This window comes from Xiphias gladius, chromosome 6 (genome assembly GCF_016859285.1).
Source record: "Xiphias gladius isolate SHS-SW01 ecotype Sanya breed wild chromosome 6, ASM1685928v1, whole genome shotgun sequence".
NCBI lineage: Eukaryota > Metazoa > Chordata > Actinopteri > Istiophoriformes > Xiphiidae > Xiphias > Xiphias gladius.
In genome coordinates, this window is record NC_053405.1 from 19,304,574 (window position 1) to 19,324,139 (window position 19,566).

At 44.9% G+C, this 19,566-nt stretch overlaps 1 protein-coding gene across 2 annotated transcripts in view; it reads right to left on the reverse strand.

Annotated features, from left to right (window-relative positions):
• The window catches only part of sema6bb (sema domain, transmembrane domain (TM), and cytoplasmic domain, (semaphorin) 6Bb), a 122,527-nt gene extending 103,689 nt beyond the window's left edge, over positions 1-18,838 (reverse strand). The window contains exon 1 of one of the 2 annotated variants that reach the window (XM_040128777.1): positions 18,631-18,838. The gene's annotated coding sequence lies outside the window, so the exon portion shown is untranslated. Of the gene's footprint in view, positions 1-17,945 lie in introns of both variants that reach the window. The other variant, XM_040128776.1, reaches the window with a different exon arrangement.
• Positions 18,839-19,566: the final 728 nt, after the last annotated feature.

Consider the following 19,566-nt stretch of genomic DNA (forward strand, 5'->3'; position numbering starts at 1 on the left):
CACGCCCATGCCCTCAGCCTTGTCATATCATTACTTAATCCCCTCAGTAGCAATTACCTCAGAGAGGAACAAAAGCTAGTGCCGGGCAACTATTACTGACACGGCTGCTCAATGAACAACGCAGCCTTCTTTTCTGTAGGGTCAATTTGCAGAGAAACCGCAACAAGGACTGGTCTAATGAAGGGAAATGTTTAGATCGGCAGACACAGACCACAGTCACGCAGGATGGAGCTGAACATCTCAGCATGAAGCAAGAGGCGAAGAGAGGGGGGGTTTTAGAACAGGGGAGCAGTGTGGGTCAAAGTGGCAAAGATGCACCGAACGTGGAGGAGCGAAGGGGCAGGCTGGAGAGAAATTTGGCGGGGGGGTGTAATAAAAAATGTACAGGCAGTGATTAAAAAAACAGGGAAGAGCATATAGAGGGAAGGCAGTAAGGACACAAGCTAGACCATCTGAAAGAGTCATTGTGACAGCAATGGATGCAGTTTCATAATGAGAAGGGACAGGGCAAATAGGAGGGCAAAGCTAAAATGTCAGGGCACACAGGGGGCAAGCGATATACAAGACCAGGATGGCAAATTGTGCAGAGATGAGGGGTCACGGGATGTCTGCACACTCTGCAGGTTGTGTGCTGGAGTCAGCAATGACAGAGCAGTCACCCCCCACACAGTGGCCAGGGCATAATCTGTCTCCCAAAACCACAGGATGCTGTTTAGGAAATACTCAGCAAAATGCCACTAGGAGAAGGCAGGAGGAGACAGACAGAGAGACAGACATATCAAAGCAGACTATACATCTTTTGGCATATCATACTCCTAATTTGCCAGTACTCTGGCGCATGGGAGAGGAGAAGACATGAATTTGAGGAAATTACTATGAAAAATGAAGATAGTAATTAAGATGGAAAAATGTTAAAACGACTGAGATAAAGTGTTTCCTTAAAACAATTACAGACCGCCTTCCTTCCCTGAGTGAAAATTAGGCCCCCAGACTGACAGTGAGAACAAATGAGGCAGTGGGGAAGCGGTTGGGGTTCATTTGGGGACAGTGCGGATGTTAATCATTTCCAGCACCGGTTTACAAGAACCCAGCATGCATGTCTGCCAACGCTCCCATACCGTTTGTTTACCCGTACTCATCAACGTTCTTGTTCATCTGCATATAAAGACTCACACACACACACACACACACACACACACACACACACACACACACACACACCCAAACACGTGCACAAGTTGTACACGCAGGTACATTTCTCAGTGGATTTATATTCTGTAGATGCAAGTATGACAGACCAAGCCTGCAGGGAGTCTACTATAAATGCACAGCATGAAGAAAAATGCCCATTAATGACAGAAAATACATTGAATGTGTATCAGATAGTGAGGCGATATGAAGTAAATGCAGTGACTTAGGATCAAGCAGATTTCTCATCCTACCACAAAGAAAAAAACTTCAAATGACACTGAAATTGGTACCGCCCCTCTTTCATCCGCCTAAATGATAAGATTCCCAGCCAGGGTTGCTGGAAGAAAAGCAAACAGCCTGAAAATACCTGTGAGATTTTTCTCTCATGAGGGGAGGGGGAGAGAAAACTTTCACCTCATTCCTGTTAATCAGCTTGGAGAATCAGTTTCAGTCCTTTTGGTTAATTAACTAAGTAGTGTCTCTAGGCCCTGTTTGTGCACTGCTAGGTGCCAAAACTCCATCAAGTCACCCAAGTGTCTCAAGCACTCTAGCTTCAGGGAGGCCGCCCTGGTCTCAGGATGATAATTGCAAAAGCAACATGGGGGAGAGAACATGCACACACCGAAACAATTACAAACATGCAAAGGGGGAAGATTGCTTTCCCCTTAGCTCTTGTTTCTCCATCCCTCACGCCCACTAGTTTTGTTGTCTCCTCGATTCTTCAGTAGTTAATTCTGGTTTAATAGAGGGTTCTTTTCAAGCCTTTGTCCTTGTTGGCCTTTATCTGGAGCTGTAATCTTATTGCCTCTTCATTTTGATACTCAAAGCTCCAGTACATCCCAAGCTTGGTCAGAGACAGCAGCAACAACCTTTGTCCAAAATCCAGCAATCTTTCTCATTTATTCTAGTTTAGTTACCTTCTCCACCTCATGCTGCTCTCTCCACTGCTCCAAATTCTTCAATTTGCCCTTCTGGGCATTAGGAAGAGGCAACCACGGTCTTCCTACAACCAAACTTCCTCCAACCAAGCTTCGATTGGCAAACTTCAAGCTATCACTCTAGGGTAATTTATTTCTTCCCTTTTCTGGCATGTACCAAGCTGCATTCTTCCAGAGGCACTTATTCGGCAATGGAAATCATTTTGGAAGTGACCCAGGCTCTTCTCCTTTTTGTGCCCCAGCTGACGCCCACAGAGAGAACAGAGTGGACAAGAAGGGGGGGAGGACTGGAGAAGCATCTTGAAGTACGGCCTTTGGACAAACTCCAGATCAGCTGGACAGTGGGGTAAAAAAACTCTACAGAAAAACAAACTCATATACACACAGAGAGACAAACACTTTGCTTTGTTTCTTCTTTGTTCCACTCTGCTCAGCCTGGTACGAAGGTCCCTGTGGAGAGGCACGTAGCTTCTCTGGCAGAGCTGGTCTTCTTCCAGTTGAACTCACATATTGTAGTAAGTGAAGGCCATTACCCCTCACTCACTGACACTGACCTAAGCCTTCAACTGGGATAGCGATGTCTTCACCTGCTTCACTAAATCTATTGGCACAATCTAGATAATTGTTTCTGATAGCCAGGGGCATACAGTCAGGTCAAAGACAGAGGGCAGTACTACAGTGACATAAGAGACAGGACTCTGGCCAGTGTGCAGAATGGGGCCATATTCTTAACCCACTCTCACACTAAGATGCATAACTGTGACATTGCATAAAGCAGGGCCATAGAGCGCAGCACACAAGCCACTGTGTCACGCACCGCCCTGATTTTTCACCAGGTTTTGTGGTTAAAGTGCAATTAAGTTGAACCAAATTCGTGCAATGAAAATCCATAGCGCTAGTCCAGTTGCATTTTTGCATTGACAGGAGGTGGAAGAAAAGACAAGGGTACTTTCATTATAAAGAAGAATGGAGGAGAAGTTAATTGTGCATCTCTCTATTGCTGGAGTTTCTGTATGTAACTTTATTGTCTGATCTTACTTGATCCCACTTGGACTTGGCCAAAAAATCCTGATTGTTCACATTCCACTGCAGTCTTAAGCATCCATAGAATGAGAAATACTTTACATAATGCTCTTCACTGTATGGCTCAACCTCATGTGAAAACTATGCGCCTTGCTTGTACTGTAAAAACTAAAAGTCCCCGTTTCACACCCCATAATTATTTGTTTCTGTGACTTAAAGTTTTGCAGGTTAAAAGCTGAGTTGAATATCCTTCTGAGTATTCACTAAACATTGTTTGCTTATTAGCAAACCAAACATTCTTAAGTCACACACTCATTCTTTTTTTTTCTTTTTCAAAGTTGTGTTGTTCCCCTGTGAGATTTGTCAGTGTTTTTTTTTTTTCGTTTTTTTTTTTCGGTATGTTTTTTACATGTAGGTCTATAAATACTATGGGGGATGGGGGCAAACAGTGGTCAAGCCTGATCTGGTCATATCTAGGTCTCTCTCATAAAAGGCATCAGCCATCCAAAGCAGATACTCTATTATTGCCCAGTTAAATCACCAGTCACACACTGACACCCACGATTACAATAGAGAGGGATCCTGGCCCATTTGCTCTATTCTCCTGGAATAACAGGTTTTTGAAGCTCGATACCCTGGCTAGTTTCAGAGAACCCATTAAAGACATGATTAAACTATTGATACTCGTTGCTACCTTTATCTGGTATCTTCACTCAGTTAATTTTCCTGCCTTTCTTTTACATTTTGGGGGGCTGGGGTCTCTCTTTTTTAGATTCTAAACTCTACTCTTGCTTCTAAATGTGTCCCTGCACTATAAATAAAGATGGATGTTAACTGAATTAAGCAGATGGGATGTCTGTTCTATATTAAGCCTAAAGTACATATCTAGAGGTGGGAGGCTGCTGTGGTCTATATTAAGGAGCACATTGATCAAAAATACCCCAAACACGGCAACAGACAGGCTCTAAAAAATTTTCATTTTGCTATTCTGAAGGGAGCTAACAAAAACAGACTTTTGTGAAATAACAGGCTATTCATGTTGAGTTCCAGTTGTAATGAAATACATAATGGCTGCAGTCGGGACAGAGTGATGGCTCTAGGGGTTTGTGTTTTCCTTTCCTCTGAAGTCTGTCTGCATTTTCAAGTCACTGCACAACATCTAATTATCACAAAAATGGCTTATACATTAAGTGTTACTTTTTTTTTCACCCATTCAGGGATAACACTTGGTGCACTGAGAAGACCAAGACAGTAATGTTCTAATTTACACAAATTTTCTAGTTTTCTTCCACAGTCGACTTTTCTAGCGAGCTGTTTTCTGAATTTTTGTGATCTCTCTCAAATAAACACAAGAGGAAACATTATATACTATAATAAACATATGGCAACCCGAACACCACTGTATTTTCTACCGAAAGAAAAAACAGCTAGAAAACTGCATCTATATGCTTACTTGTTAATACAAAACATGTCCTGCCAAGAAAATCTTGAAACATTTTATTCAGATACTTTTGCATCCTCTCCACAGTACATTCAGTTCATAAAGTTGTTCTCCTTCACATTTAGAGTCGGAGTAAAGAAAGGTTTATTAAGTGTGTGATCAAAACCATCAACAACGTTAAATTAGCTCTAATTTAAGCTAAATCTCTCTTTAATAAGCATGGAAACAACACTGCAAAGCACAGAGATAAACTGACACAACACACCCGCAGAGCACGATCAAACACAGCCTCACATACTAAATCACCATCTAAATAAGATGGAAATTCATTTTTGACAGAATGAGATGTCAAAGGTCTGTTCGCAGCCATTGGAATGATCTAAGACAGAAATGACGCAACATGAGTGGGCATTCTGATTTTTCACACTTCCAGTAAACACTTTGGCCGGTTGGCTCACAAATGTATCCCACTCTTTCCAAGTGCGTAATCAGTCACATTGATGAGAATGGTAATGTGATGCAGAAGAATTAGTCCAGGTCCTTGGGGTTGAGTCTCAGGAGGAGACTAGCTGCCTTGGCCTCAGCCAAGGCAGCCAAGGAGCTGAGCTGAGCTCTCTTGAGCAAAGCTACCAAAACGCCTGACAAAAATAACAAAATATCCTGACGTATACAAAGACTAAATAACAATATTGTGCCTCCGAAACCGTTTTGACCAAATCAATATTCTTCTCCTGTTAATCATGCTGACGCAAGCTGTCGTGGTGGGGATGAAAAGAGCTACAAACTCAGACACACACATACACACAGTTCATTTCCATGAACTAGAAGTTGTGTTTCTGAACAAAAACCCAAGCTATTCCTATCACGAGTCTCCCCTGTGTATGTGCGTCCCCTGGTACTTTGATGGAGGAAAACTAGTTTACCAAAATACAGCACCAGCTTGGAGAAAGTGATCTGCTTTAAATTTTATCACTACATCCACTTGCACAGACTACTCCTAGGCCTTAAGTCTAACTAAACATCTTCTCCTCAGTGAAAACATCAGTGGTTGTTAGCTGGACTGCTTTTACAGCCGAATATGTATATGCAAGTGCTTGTGCTAAAGAATTGCTCGTTTGTTTTTTTATCCAGTTGGATTTGTACCTCATTCTCTCCCTATCTCTTCTCTTTTCTCTCAAGGCTCTTCATCAGTTTGTGCATGGCAACTAATGAGTGATACCTAAAACTTGCCAGGGGCTCAGCTTTACCACTCTACCATGCTCAGGGTTGCCAGTGGTGAGCATCATCTCTCAGCTTCTGCTTTTGGTTTGGCTCGCTGCCTGGTGTAGCGGGTGGTGCTAAGGTGCATTAATGAGTCACTGAGCCGGCCTTTATATGTGTGTGTGTGTGTGTGCGTGTTTTGTGTATGTGTGATGACTTACAAGTCCTCCGGCTGCCACTCCGCACTCCCCACTCCCCTCCCCCCGAATCCACTATCCAGGAATCTATTCATTTCAATCAGGTGAGTGTTCCAGCAAGACTCCTTGATTGCTGGCGGAGAGACCTCCTCCACAAATATAGAAACATACACACACATTCAGGCAAATGTACAGTCACATGCGTGCTTTCAACTAATTTCCCTACCTGTTCTGTTTCACACTTACATTTGTAATCCTCGCTTTGTAAATTTGTAATTTTGCGTCTGCATATTAGCCTCAAGAGAGAAACTAATTTCGGGATTGAAAAGGGATTATCAGATGCAAACGAAATCTCCCCACCTCCAGACAAAGATATTGATGTAAACTTTTCATGGGAACACAACATTTCTAAAAGCCTGCTTCAGCCTGGATGGCTACTCTCAAGGAAGAAACAAGTCGACTGCCACACTGGCAATACAGGCAATTACTCCTTATCAACCAACTTGACAATGGCAAGGAAATGCTGAGCTGAAGACCCGTAAAACACAAGCAGAAGTGATGGCGGAGAGCAGAATCAACTTTCCCTCTTTCCTTTTTGTGAATTATATGAATTGACAAATGAATAATTACGAAGTGAGGTGGCCATGGTGGTCTAGCAAGGCAGGTTAATAGGTGTCTATGTGTGTGTGCACGTCACATGAGGCGTGTGAAGCATCCTAGCTGTTATAACCGATGAGTGCTATTATATTAATGAAGGCTCCTTGCAGCAGATTGGTCTTTTCTTCTGTCCAATGAGTCAGACCTGCCAAAACAAATAATCCCCACCACATTTTCACTGGCCTCATTGCATTAATGCCAAACCGGCTAGGGGACACTGTCATATTAACCTACCCACCTACTCTCATACACAAGAAGGGTAAACACAGGCACTTTGACACACAAAACCCTGCCTGCTTGACTACTAAACAAGCAGAGGAAACCATGGAGACACCAAAATGAAGACGAAGAGACAGAGATGAAGAGAGGAAAAGCGCTTTTGTTTGAAGCCAGCTGGTTATAGCCTGCAAGCCAGTAAATTAACCATCTGATTAAGATTTGAAACGCGGCAAAGGAAATGAACATGCATCCAATTAACAGAAGAGACAGCAATAAATACCGAGCTTCCAGCAGTTGTTACCTCTGCCTTGAAAACAGCTCCAGAGAGGGAGCGATTTTACTTTCATACATTCACCACTTTGGCGCAATTTATCCTACAGAGTTATGATCTATATTGCATTTGTCGACTTCACCTTTAATGTCAGAGCTTGGTCAAACAGAGATGAGTGGCAGTCAGACATAAAGACAGACAGAGTACCTGATCCCAGTGTCTTTAGAGCCTTGTCTTATGAAAGGGAACAGAAATAAAAACTAAGGAGCATGCAGTGTAGCCCCTGAGCTTTCCCTCCATTATAGTGTGAGCCTGAAGCCATCCTCCTATTACAGCCTAGCCCTGCAGAGCTTCAAAGCTACTTTGTTGTGGCCGTTAAAGGTGCTGATGACAACAGAGAGGATCTCTATGCCAGGTGAAGCAGCCTGAGCCAAAAAAGCAGAGTAAAAGAAAGTAGAAAAAAAAATTAATAAAGGCTGCCCACCAGAAAGGATTGGCATGTCCAGCAGGCAAGACATAAAAACTTTAAAAAAAAAAAGCTCACACAAGAATAACTGCCATCCTTAACATTTGGCAGCAATAGTGCTCACCAGTGTTTCTGTAACTAAGCACTCAGCTCGCCCCCTCAGGGTAGCACAATTAAAGACACTCTTACTGAGAGTCATCAATAACGTAAAACTTGAGGAGAAAAAAATGGCTCTATTAGGAATAAGGAGCATGCTGGGAAGGCAGGAGGCAGATCTGAAAGTTTATTCATTAGCTGCATGTTTCTATGATGATTTGGGTTATTTTGGCAGAGGCCTCTGTTTATTTGCTATTAAAGCAACAACATAGCATTTATTGCCATTTTTCTCCAACACACATGGAAGTGGAAAAACTCAGTCAATGCTTCTCCCTAGTTACAGCACCCTTACCGTTTCAAGGTACAGGACATATCTCAGGCCTGCAAGAGCAGGCTCTAAGGCATTTTCTCTCTGTTTATTACTTCAGTTTTGACTCTGGGATCAAATTTCCCGGTACCGCTGCTGCTGCACAGAGCCAGGGGAAGAGCGTGGCTGGTTTTGAAATGAAACAGACAGAACAAGCAAGGCTATTTATAAGAAGCAAGCAGATAATTGTTGAAAAGGTTAGAGCAGCCACAGCAGGTGACAAGTGAGCTGCGTGGTGGTGCGCACAGCAAGATGTCGAGGCAGCACGGTGATGATGACGCCAAGTAAGAACAGGGTCGAAAAGAGCAGTTAATCAGATGAGTTTTGCTGATGAAGAGTTCTTTTAAAATCAATACACAGACATCTTAAGCCTTTAAGGTGCCACTGACCCTCCTGCTATATTTAGAAGAGCAGGCAATACACAACAACAGCAAAGAACACATAATAACCGCATCAAAAAAATGTTTCCATTTACCACGCAGCAGACGAATGATTCAGTAACATTGCATAGTTGTGATTAAACAACTGAGTGCTCAAATGTCAAGGAGGATTAGAGAATGTTTGAGGTGTTGTCACATCAAACACACACCAGTGTAAACTGGAAAAGGAAAACTTTTGGAGTAGTTTTTGTGTTTATTTAGATTACATATACACACAAAATTTCCAAAACTGGCATAGACATACTCACATACTCAGTCAAAGATGTAAGATGCACACAAACCAGAGTTCGGGAAGACTATAGTGAGGCAGTAGCCAATATGAACACCCGGTGGACTGTTGAACAGCGGAGCACTTTGGTTGTCTTAAGAAAAATGTTTGAAATAATGTCAGTTACATGGACATATTAATGCCATAAATACCTACTCCACCAGTTGGCGAAGTGAAGATTTTGATTATTAATGCCCTTATTCAGTCACTAACCGTACATTTCCTGCCCCGTTCCTTGCTGAATGTATTCACTCAAACACACAATCCCTCCTGAGTTTCCCCGTCCCCCAGCGTCTCCTCTGCCCGCCCGACTCAGCAGCCAGAGAAACCAAGTTAGTCGAGCTCAGAGACCTGAAGGACCATGTATCATTTGACGACAGAGGCTGATAGATGCCTAAGAGACTGCCAAACCCCAGGGTGTGCTACATGAGTCAAGCACAAACACTCCTCCGTCGTGCAGATATACGTTTGCACATACATCAGTCATCGCCATGTGGGAGGTGTGTGTGTCTGTTTGAGCGTCTGAGCAAGAAAAGCCTTGCAAGTGTCCATCTCAGTGGCGCCAGGGGACGATGGAGGTGGCCAAGCTTAGGCTCCAGGGCTGGATGATGAGGTGGGTGGATGTGGAATGACAGGGTCTGATTCGCATGTTTAGAGCAAATCAGGCTGTTAAGAATGGGACCATGAATGTGCACTAAAGGATCTACTGACTAGATAGCACATCAACACACACAAAAAAACACCCTTTCCTGTCTTTTGCCTTCTCCTTTCCACAGAAACAAACGTGTGAGCGAACAAGCGAATGAAAGCAAATGGCGAAGCCTGGCCTGAGCTCTGAATGTCACAGTCAGTCATTGCAGCCTCCCTCTAAGTGATGCAGACAGAAAGCCATTCTGATTGCCCCCCCAGTCAAGCCAAGGGGTGAAAAACATTTACATGCAAATACGAATGACCCACTAGCTACTGTGAGCACGCTAGCTATGGTATTTTGAATGCACAGCAACCACAGGAAACCTGGCACTGAGGACTTGCCAATCAACGGCTCCATTGTAACTGCACACAGGCTTTAGAAGTAGCTGTAATGTGTGTAGGATATCAATTATTTTTGCTTTTGTGGTTTATTGGTTTGTGACTGCCATTGTTACCGCTCCTTGTATGTAAGTAAAAATTAATGTTAATGAATTCAGAGCAGGACATAATGTACTGCATTAACAGATTTGCTGTGAAGAAGCTTAAATCCTCTCTATGATTTCCACATAACTCCTCAGTATACAGACTGCCTACCATCTTCACAGAATCCACTCATCTCTGACAGCAGCGTTAATACCATGTAATCAACCATCCACTTTCAATTTGAACGATTATAATCCATAACACATCACAACAAACATGCCTCTCTGTCATATTGCATGGTTACTATCAGGGGACAAATTGATGGCGGACTGGCTGGGTCTTCAGGAGTCTTGGACATGGGGAGACCCTGGCTCTCTTCTTGGCTGTCACCAACGGCTGGGATACTTTCCGCAGGAACCCGCCTGCTGTCACCAGACCTGTTGCCTTCAGATGGGTCCTGGGTCTGTTTCTGTGATTCCCTCCCTCAGAGAAGAAACTCCATCCTCCTCCTGCATTCCTTATTTCATCTCTTCATCTTTTCATCCAATGAAAAGTACATCAAACCTGACCTCCCCTTATTCCATTCACCACTCATGATCGAAGCCCGAATCACCATACTTTTGTTCTTTAACCTTGAGGTTGAGCTTTGCGCTCCATGCGATGCTTTCATCTCATCCCTCACTCATTGGCTCCAGCTTCTTGGCTAAAATCGCCTGTGTGTGTGTGTGTGTGTGTGTGTGTGTGTGTGTGTGTGTGTGTGTGTGTTTGTGTTTATGTGTGTGTGCGGGGTGAGTGTGTATGAGTTCATGCACACATGCTGGGGAGATGAGCAGACCCACTGCAAAGCAAGACCCCTTTGATTTGGCACAGCAGAGACCCACAGCGAGGCTGTACATTAATTGGTGCTTCTGAGCCGTTAATTTAGGCGAGTACGTTCAAGGACCCACTTTCCTACCACTTCTCAACAGGAACCGAGGCTGATAAAGCCTCCTCTCAAGACTCTTCCACTATTTTCCCCCTCTCCTCCCTTCTCTCAGCTCATGGCCTTCTTTCTGCTTGATGCCTCTCTACGTTTCCCAATTACCTTACAGTTCAGCTTGACCCATAAACCAACGTGTCGGTGCCCCTTCTTGCCTCACCTGCTCTTCGTTCTCTCTTCACTTCGCTTGAAGAGAGATAGCAGGTCACAGTCCCTGCTCCGTCCCCCATTCGCCAACTGCCCCGCACCCAATGCAAGCAAGCCAGAGTTTTCTTTTTGTTTCTTCAGCATGACTGACTCCCCCAGGTCACTGAACGCATTAAGCTGTTAATTACCTCAAAGCACAAAACAAGTGGCAGCTTGGCAGCAAACTGAGCAGACATCTACGTTTCTTTTAAAAGAGTACAGTCACAAACCTAAAACCAGAACAGCACAACCACAGCTGAAGGTGCAGCTCCGGCAGTAAACAATTCTTTCCGCAGCAGGAGCAGACAACGCCAACGAGAACATTCTCATCTAATTTTTGCAGCTTCTCTGCGACCATAAAACTACAGGATAGAGGCATTTGGGCTTCAAGTTCTCCTAAGAAATGAATCAGCTGTAAAACAGCAGCAGGATAATGACAGTCTGGCCCACAGGATGTGTTTTTTCAGATTCACGCTGTGCTGATGTGGGAAATGATGCAGGATGTGTGTGACCAGCATGCTCTCAGCAATGTCTCCAACCATACAGTAGTTAAACTGTGCCTTATTAGTTATCTTCTTAGCGATCATAGCAACCTGGCATGGGAAATGAAACCGAGGAGATGCACAAACTCTGTCTGTGAATGCTATAATAGAAATAAGTGTTGCTATTTATATCGTGTCAGAGAAGAAAAATATTATAATTGCGGTACGGCTGCTGGCGCTGAATATGCTGCTCCAGGCTTTGGGCTTGAGGTGGCTTGTTACTTAGCTGTGAGTGTGTGTATGTGTGTGTCTGTGTATGTCTGGGAATATGCAAGTGTGCGCATCAGTGTGCCAGTGCGTATTCGTGTATTCCGGGTGGTATATGGGACCGGCCTTTCCACTCCCTTCCTGACTATGGCCCCTCATTAGTCTGGTCTCTTGTTAACAAACTGGACCTCTACTAACACCAAGACTTCATAAAAGAGAGAGAGACGGACAAAGTGTGTGTGCATGTGTGTGAGAAAGAGAAAAGCTATGTGAACGCAACTTAATGACAGGAATACAGGCCGTGAAACGCATTCTGTTCACACACACTGAACGTTTATTCGCGTCCAGGAAGTAAAACATGTCCATCTCTGTCACATCTGGCCTGTCTTTTCATCCTGTCTCCTACAGTATCACTCAGTGGGATCGAGTTTATACTCATGAAATGTGTCTTTCTCACTGCTGCAGAAAATGGAAGAAACCCCTGTGTCTACCTTATTCGGATATAGGAAAGACACACATGCAAGAACACACTCCCCCTGTGGAGGTACAATAAGCCTACATGGAATGCCAGTTATACCAACGGGAAGCATCTTTATTCAACAGCCGCTTGGCCTTTGGTGATAGGAGCTGCGTTCTTTGTTCCTGTCATACTGCGCCACCTCAGGCTTACACAACATGATACGGCTCCAACCTCTCCAAGACAATCTGTCAGAGTTAAAGGGCATAGACGAAAAATATTAAAATTATACAATTTACAAACTCTTTACAGAGGAGAGGCTAGCCTGTGGCTGCCAATGACAGCAACCATAAGAGTTTTCAAAGAAAAATGAAAGAGTCCTTATTATTGACTGTATCAGGCTTCCTTCTTTGAACTCTCTCATCCATTCTGGCTGCCTGGGCATTGCACTGGATGTATAAGAACCATGAAGCAGACGGAGAGATGAGAGTGAAAGAAAGATAGGACCGGAAAAACAAGTGATTAAAAGATAAAAGGGAGAGAGCAGATGATGAGGGAGCAGCAGTGTGTGATTAAATGGCAGAGGTAGTCCCGTTGGGCTATAGCCCTTATTGCATTTTAATGGGGGGGCTGGATGATCCTTGACCCTTTGTGAGGCAACGGTAGCGCCGTAGTGCAGATCAAACTGCCAGGCTTGACAAACCCCCCTGAAAGACATCTGGGCCTTGAGAATGAGGTTTGCTATGTGTGTGTGTGTGTGTGTGTGTGTGTGTGTGTGTGTGTGTGTGTGTGTGTGTGTGTGTGTGTGTGTGTGTGTGTGTGTGTGTGTGTGTGTGTGTGTGTGTATGTGTAAGGGCTCACAGGGTCACAGGCAAAGGTGTTTCTCCTGCTTCTATGGCAACCCCAGCTGTAGCCTTGGGCAAATAACAACAAGAAAAGCCTTAAGTCTGCGTGTGTGTCTGTGCACAAGAGCGAGAGAACGTGTGAAGAGGGGATTTAAAAAGACGAACTGTGTGATTTAATAAAATCTTGAATTCATACATGTCAAAGAGCTATCCTGCTCTCCCCCCTGTCTTGCCCCCAGTGCGGCTGGCCTGCACCTCAATCATCAGGCCCTCTTTTTCACCTTCTCTTTCTCCCGGCTCCACATGCTAAGTGGGAACATTGTTACGGTCAATTTGTCCTATTCAGGGTCCCAGTGGGCAGTGTCCCTGCCTTGACAGCCTGCAGACAGAGACCACACTGCCTGAGAAGCCTTGACATCAAGGCCCGGAGGAGAAAGAGAGGGGGGAGGAGAGAAGAGAGCCAAGGAGAGGAAAGCGAGGACAACAGGAGAGGAGGGAAACAGGAGCAGAGAGGTAATGAGGGGAGCAGCGGTATGCGGGCAGAATGTTCGAAGGAAAACAAGCAGGGGGGATCGCTGAAGAGAAAAGAATGACAGAAAAAAAGAAAAGGAGGCTGGGGTGCCAGGTTTAAAACAGGGCCCCAGACTCAGCAGCTCAATAGTATTTCCTACCATTCTGTCAATCACAGACTAGCTCTGCTTCCACAGGGGACACTTTTAATCCATTTGCCTGAGTTTGGCCTAAACCCAGCGAATGACAGACTGGACATGCTCATGGGAGTCAGAAACACAGGTGTTCATGCACATATAGTTGGTGCAATATTGAAATGTAATTAGAGTAAAATAACATGGTTACCCTTATGACTTACTTACTTACTTTTGCCAAGGAGAAACTTAACCCATGGGTTCACAGAAGGGTTGGCTCAAGAAATAATTTCTTCTCCCTTACCTCTGGAGGCATGCAAAGTTTTCATTGGAACTTCTTTCTACCAACAAAATAGTCCTGATGAAGTTATTTTTCACAACTTTGAGCACCACGAACGAAATTCCATCCATCTCCCTTGTATTGGGGTGGAGGCAGCAATCACAGGGTCAGATATCTCAAAACTTTCATAAAGGTGGGGGACTCGTGTTAAGAATAATCAAAGTCGAAGCAGCAGAAACCGAGGTATGCTGACTTTTTGTGGGTCAAGCTCCGAAAAACAGTAGAGCCTACATTTCCCATTGTGCAACTCAAAAGCATCATTCATTACAGCCACCTGTCTTTTAAATGCCCACTTCTTTCAAACTCCAAACCTCTAGTTTGTAGCGAAATTTTAAATCTTATGCCCAATCAGAGGTAACCCTGATGGCACCATCCCTCCAGACCAGAACAGTTTTTTTACAGGCTTAGTAATGCTCTTTATAACAATTGAACTGACCATCGTGTGGAAAATCAGTGTAGTGTCCCTTTAAGTGTAGGTACAGGATAGCTTATGACTTAGATCATAAGGGAGGGATAAAGAAGGTTTTTCTAACAGGACCCCAGTTGATAACCCAGGCAAAATTCCCACTCTCTCCCACTCAAATTCAAGTTTCTACATTTGTAAGTTTTAACCCATATGTTCCGCTTTCAGAGCCAAGAAAAAAACACATTGATGAGGTAAAACTTTAATTTCTTTCCTTTGGCCTGCAGTTTTCAGGCAAATTAATCTTTGTTTGGCTAATCCGGGAATTTTTCTTTCTACACTGGAGCTGCCCCAGGCCCACAGGTGACGTAACCCTGAGCAGGGTGTTCAGAAAGAGGTGTGAAAGAGGCATTAAGTCACTTTGTAAAGGCACCTGTTGTTTTAGCACATAGGGCGCAACACTTGCTCCGGGGCAAGGGGTGCAGAGCGGCTGTTGGCGTCAGAAACGCGGCACAAACAGGGCACCCATTCAACCAAGGCTGGACAGTGCTGAATCACACTTGTATGGGGCACAGACACACTGACTCACACACATGCACACACAAGCACACAAAGCCCATACAAGACAGGAAGGGCAAACAGACAGCATGTGATGAAAAATTTGCCTTATGTTTCGCTGTGATAGACATAGGCAAACTCTCACTCTCTCTTTTCATTTTGACCCGCGCGCGTGTGTTTGTGTGCACGCGCACACACACACACAAACAATTCTTCATTCTAACTGGCAATTCAGACTCCACAGTAAAGACAGCGGGGATCTGTCAAGGGCATGCATGTACGCTGGGATGTTGCAGATCTGCCCAAATTAACTAAGTTTATAATAAATCACTGGGCACTGCTAGCCAAGGATTAGCCAAGCTTCAGTGAGCAGTTTGTTAAGCTGCGAGGAGAAGCACTCGGGACGGAGAAAGCGCCGCCAAAAACTGACATCAGCACTGGGACCTTGGAACGGTGCAAACCCCCCGCCTGGTTTCCTGGGCACACATTTAGCCTTCTTATCGGAGTTCTCCATTGACACAAAATCCTGCTCCTATATTAGGCTTTTACTTGGAGCTATCGCTTTTTTCTTCTGTTGGGGTTTCACCACTAATCACTTTTAATGTTCAGGTCATCAGCTCTAACATCAGGTACAGTCTTCCTTCAACTGCTTGCCTTATATTTGCCTTACATAATTCTCTGTGCAATCTTGCCCCCTACTGAGCCATTTCTTTTGGCAAGAGTAATGCTTCTTACACAGTCTGATTATTTACATACTGAGAAAACATTTATCCCCTGTCCCCTACCTGCAGAAAGAAATTAAGCTCTTTTGAGGAAGCTTAAAAATCAAAACAAAAATGGCTTTTATTAAACTATTAAAGTTAATCTTGACAAAGGGCTAATATTTTTGTAGTGGTTACAGTAAAATTAAAGGTATCTGGCAGCTCCAAGGTCTCTCTCTTGATGAATTTGGTTCCCTGATCTTGTTCACAACCCTGTGCTGCACTTGGTGAAAGTATAATGTTATATAATTAGTTATATAAAAAGTATTTTTTTTTTTGGACAGATTTGCCCTCAAAAGCAGCTGATTGTTCTGTCCTCAACTCTCATAAGGTGTCATGTCCCTTTTCTCCTAAACAAAAGAACAATGGATCCAGTACAATAAGAAGATCAGAGATTGTATCAGAAGGGTATTTCCTGTGTTGTCTACTAATTCATTCCCTCTGACAGCATTTCTCTTGTAATTACAGGTGGTTTGATGAGCCTACAAGAGGATGTCAATACATGTAAGGAAAGGGACCCACTCCTCCTCTGTCCTGCCAAAGAAGCAATGACACTCAGATGATTAGTTTATGATCTAGTTTATGATCGTCTCTCCTTTCATCTGCCTCCTGTTTCATCTTAACTTCTTCCCTTTCACCACCTACTGTATCTCCCTTCTCTTCCTGTGAAAAAGGTCTGAAACAGAGTCTGGTGCAGTGCATCGCCCCCGGATGTGGCATCTGAGCAGCGGTGAGGAAGGTTTTACTGTAAGTGTAACCTGCGGCAGCACCTCCGAGCCCTGGCTGTCAGGACTGGGTGATAGGCCAGAGGAAGAGGAATTAAAGAGGCTCTTGTCCTCCGAGGCTGACTGACACAGTCGGAACCACAGAGAGGCTGGTGGAGGTACTGCTATTCCCTTGGCTGTGTCTATCCTCACACTGGACAAGGAGAACAGTCTCACGTTATTTAGATGTGGCTGTCTCTCTCCTTCCTCCTACTCTTCTCTCCTCTCTCACACACTAGGGCTCATTATAGGAATTCTCTGACCCTTGGGGACTTCACTTACTTCTCTGTCTCTCTTTCCAGTCCACAAACCTCGGTGTTGGACAAAAGGCAGCCGAAAGGCAATTTGAATTTGAAACAGGGGCCACAACAAAAACATGCTGCTCTCAAATGGAGAAGCTTTAGGAGACCTGGAGCCAGCTATTGACAGTTAGCGATCCTCGCACAAAAAAAAGCAAAAATGTGATTCTGACACTATCCAACCAACTAGCTCAGTGTACTGTAAAGACAGCAGCTACTGCAGAGGGAAAGAGGAGGGACAGGGTGGGCGGGAGGGATGGCAGAGCCTTGAAGGCAGGAGTAGTGGACACCAGGGGCCCAGCGGGTAGGACTGTAGAACACACACAACCACTAGCAATTCACATACAACCACACAACACACACTATACAAACAAACAACAAGAACACACACACACACACACACACAGTGAGAAAGACACAGAGAGAGGGGCACATTTTGAACAAACCGGTGGTGAAGACATGCTGTCTCTGCCTCTACGGCTCTGCAACTAGAAAATTAGGCTTTCTAATTGTTGTTTAAAATAATTTTATCGTGAAAAAACAGAATATCCCTTTGACACAGCAAGGAAAGTCCAAAATTTCACAATTAAAACAGTTCCTTGTTGAAAACCTGCTCAATTAAGGTGGGTGAGTGACACTGAGGTGTTATGAGGGGAGCAGTGTAACTGTTACCAGAATGCTACAAATGATCTCGGTCAATAAATAACTGCCTGCCATTTTCAAGCCAACAGTCTGAGTCGTGTCAATAACCAGTCAATGGATGGATTTTGAAGCGCCTCCTCAGGTTCCGGACAGCCGAAAGCTGCTCGTTTCGTGCGTGACTGCAAGCTACGCAGTATGAAATTGAAAATCACACATTGCAACCTACTGTAGAGCCGAGACGCGAAAGATGATAGATCAGCCCGGTATTGTGTATTGGTTTAGTTGGTTTTAACGGATCCCCACCTCTAAATCCCTTCGTCTAATCAGAGGCAGTGCGGAGCATCAAAGCGCTACGGAGCCTGTGCCCGGAGCGCACCACCAGCACCGTCACCCACCACGCACCGCCACGCCGGACAGCTCGCGTCACCTACCTTTGATCGTCGGGGGAAAGGTGCAGCCGAAACACCGACTGTGGGAGTCAATTGTGTGTCCCGCTGGAAACAAAAAAATCCGAGAGTGATCAGAGGAGAGGGGAGGCTCGTTAGTGCGTTACCAGATCCTGTGCAGGGCTTTGTAAACTACTCCTCCCTGTCGCACCTGTCCCTGGCAAAAACTGATCCCGTACGCCGGCCTGACATCCCCAAGACAACTGTCTCAGGGGTTGTGTGTCCGTGCCCCCTGCTAGTTTCAACACGCACACACACACACGCAGACACGCAGACACTCACACACACACACACACACACACACACACACACGGCACCACCTGTCCCCGGTGCAAAACAGCCCACAAAGAGCTTCTATGTCGCGCAACGACACATGGCATTCCCCGTTAGTCTCTGCAGCAGTACTCCCTCGCAGACAGCCGTCCGAGATCCCCAAGTAATCTGGAAACGCTGGGAGCAGTGAATGGTGAAACGGAGAATGGAATAATAACCCATCCAGCACACCACTCGCACCGGACCAGCTGCAACGCTTGGAAATTACATCTGCCGCTCTCGTTGCTCGCCCCAGTTGTGTTATCAATCTGCCGTCCCCACAATAGTTGCTCTATTTTGCCGCTGCGCACGACTGCTGCTCTGTCATTGCTGCGTCTTTTCCCACCTCGGGTCTTACCGAGAAGAAAAAGACTGTCCCCCTGTCTGCTTCTGCGCCCCACTTCCACACAGAGCCAGGCTCAGGGTCCGGCGCGGGGCAAAGTCCCATTCATCGGTTTATTAGAAATAGTTCCTGTTCCATGAGCCGCACTCAGGAGCTTCGGTGAGGTGGGAGGACCGCGGCGTTTTTGTCTTCTAGCGGTGGTGCGAGCTACAGCATCTCCAGCCCTGCTCCCCGCTGTCATCCACAGGAGACTCCTAGAGCCTGGCATTGCCAAAACCTGAAGCAGAATTATGCAGCCACTGGAATGGAATTGATTAATGACTAATTGGCTTTCGTCTCGAGGCGTCCAGTCCCTTAAGAACCTCATAAATATCAAAGCCGGGCTCCTGACCGCAGTAACAACTTTCCCATTGTGTGTAGACTAAATTCTATGGTGGCAAAAATGACGAGGAAATCGCTCACCGTGGTGGACACGGGCCGCCTGTTAGACTGGGTCAAACTACACCCGGGGCGCATACCTGAGAGAGAGAGAGAGAGAGCACTGTCCTTTGGCTACACTTTTATTCCAAGGAAACGTTACAGCCGGCGGTTTAGAAAATGTCAGGAAAGTTACAGTGCTGGCGTTGATGGAAATCCGCGAGGCCGATTCAAATCTGTTTCCCGGCATTAGGGAGATTTATTTGCTAATATTCCTGGATGGTCCACTGCTTTATTACCATGGAAAGCAGCCGACAGAGGCTCAGTGAACGAGCTGGTCACAAAGTGGATCGAAATTAGTCGAGAGGATGATAAACTTCGATCAAAGCACTGCAAGCACTGGTCTTATGCAAGATTCTGGTTTCAATACAGTTTGTTAGTTGTAATTTTTGTTTGGCTCTATTAACATTATATTGGCAATTTACAATATAACAGTAATTATGAAGAAGCTTTAGACTAGACAATTATACATAT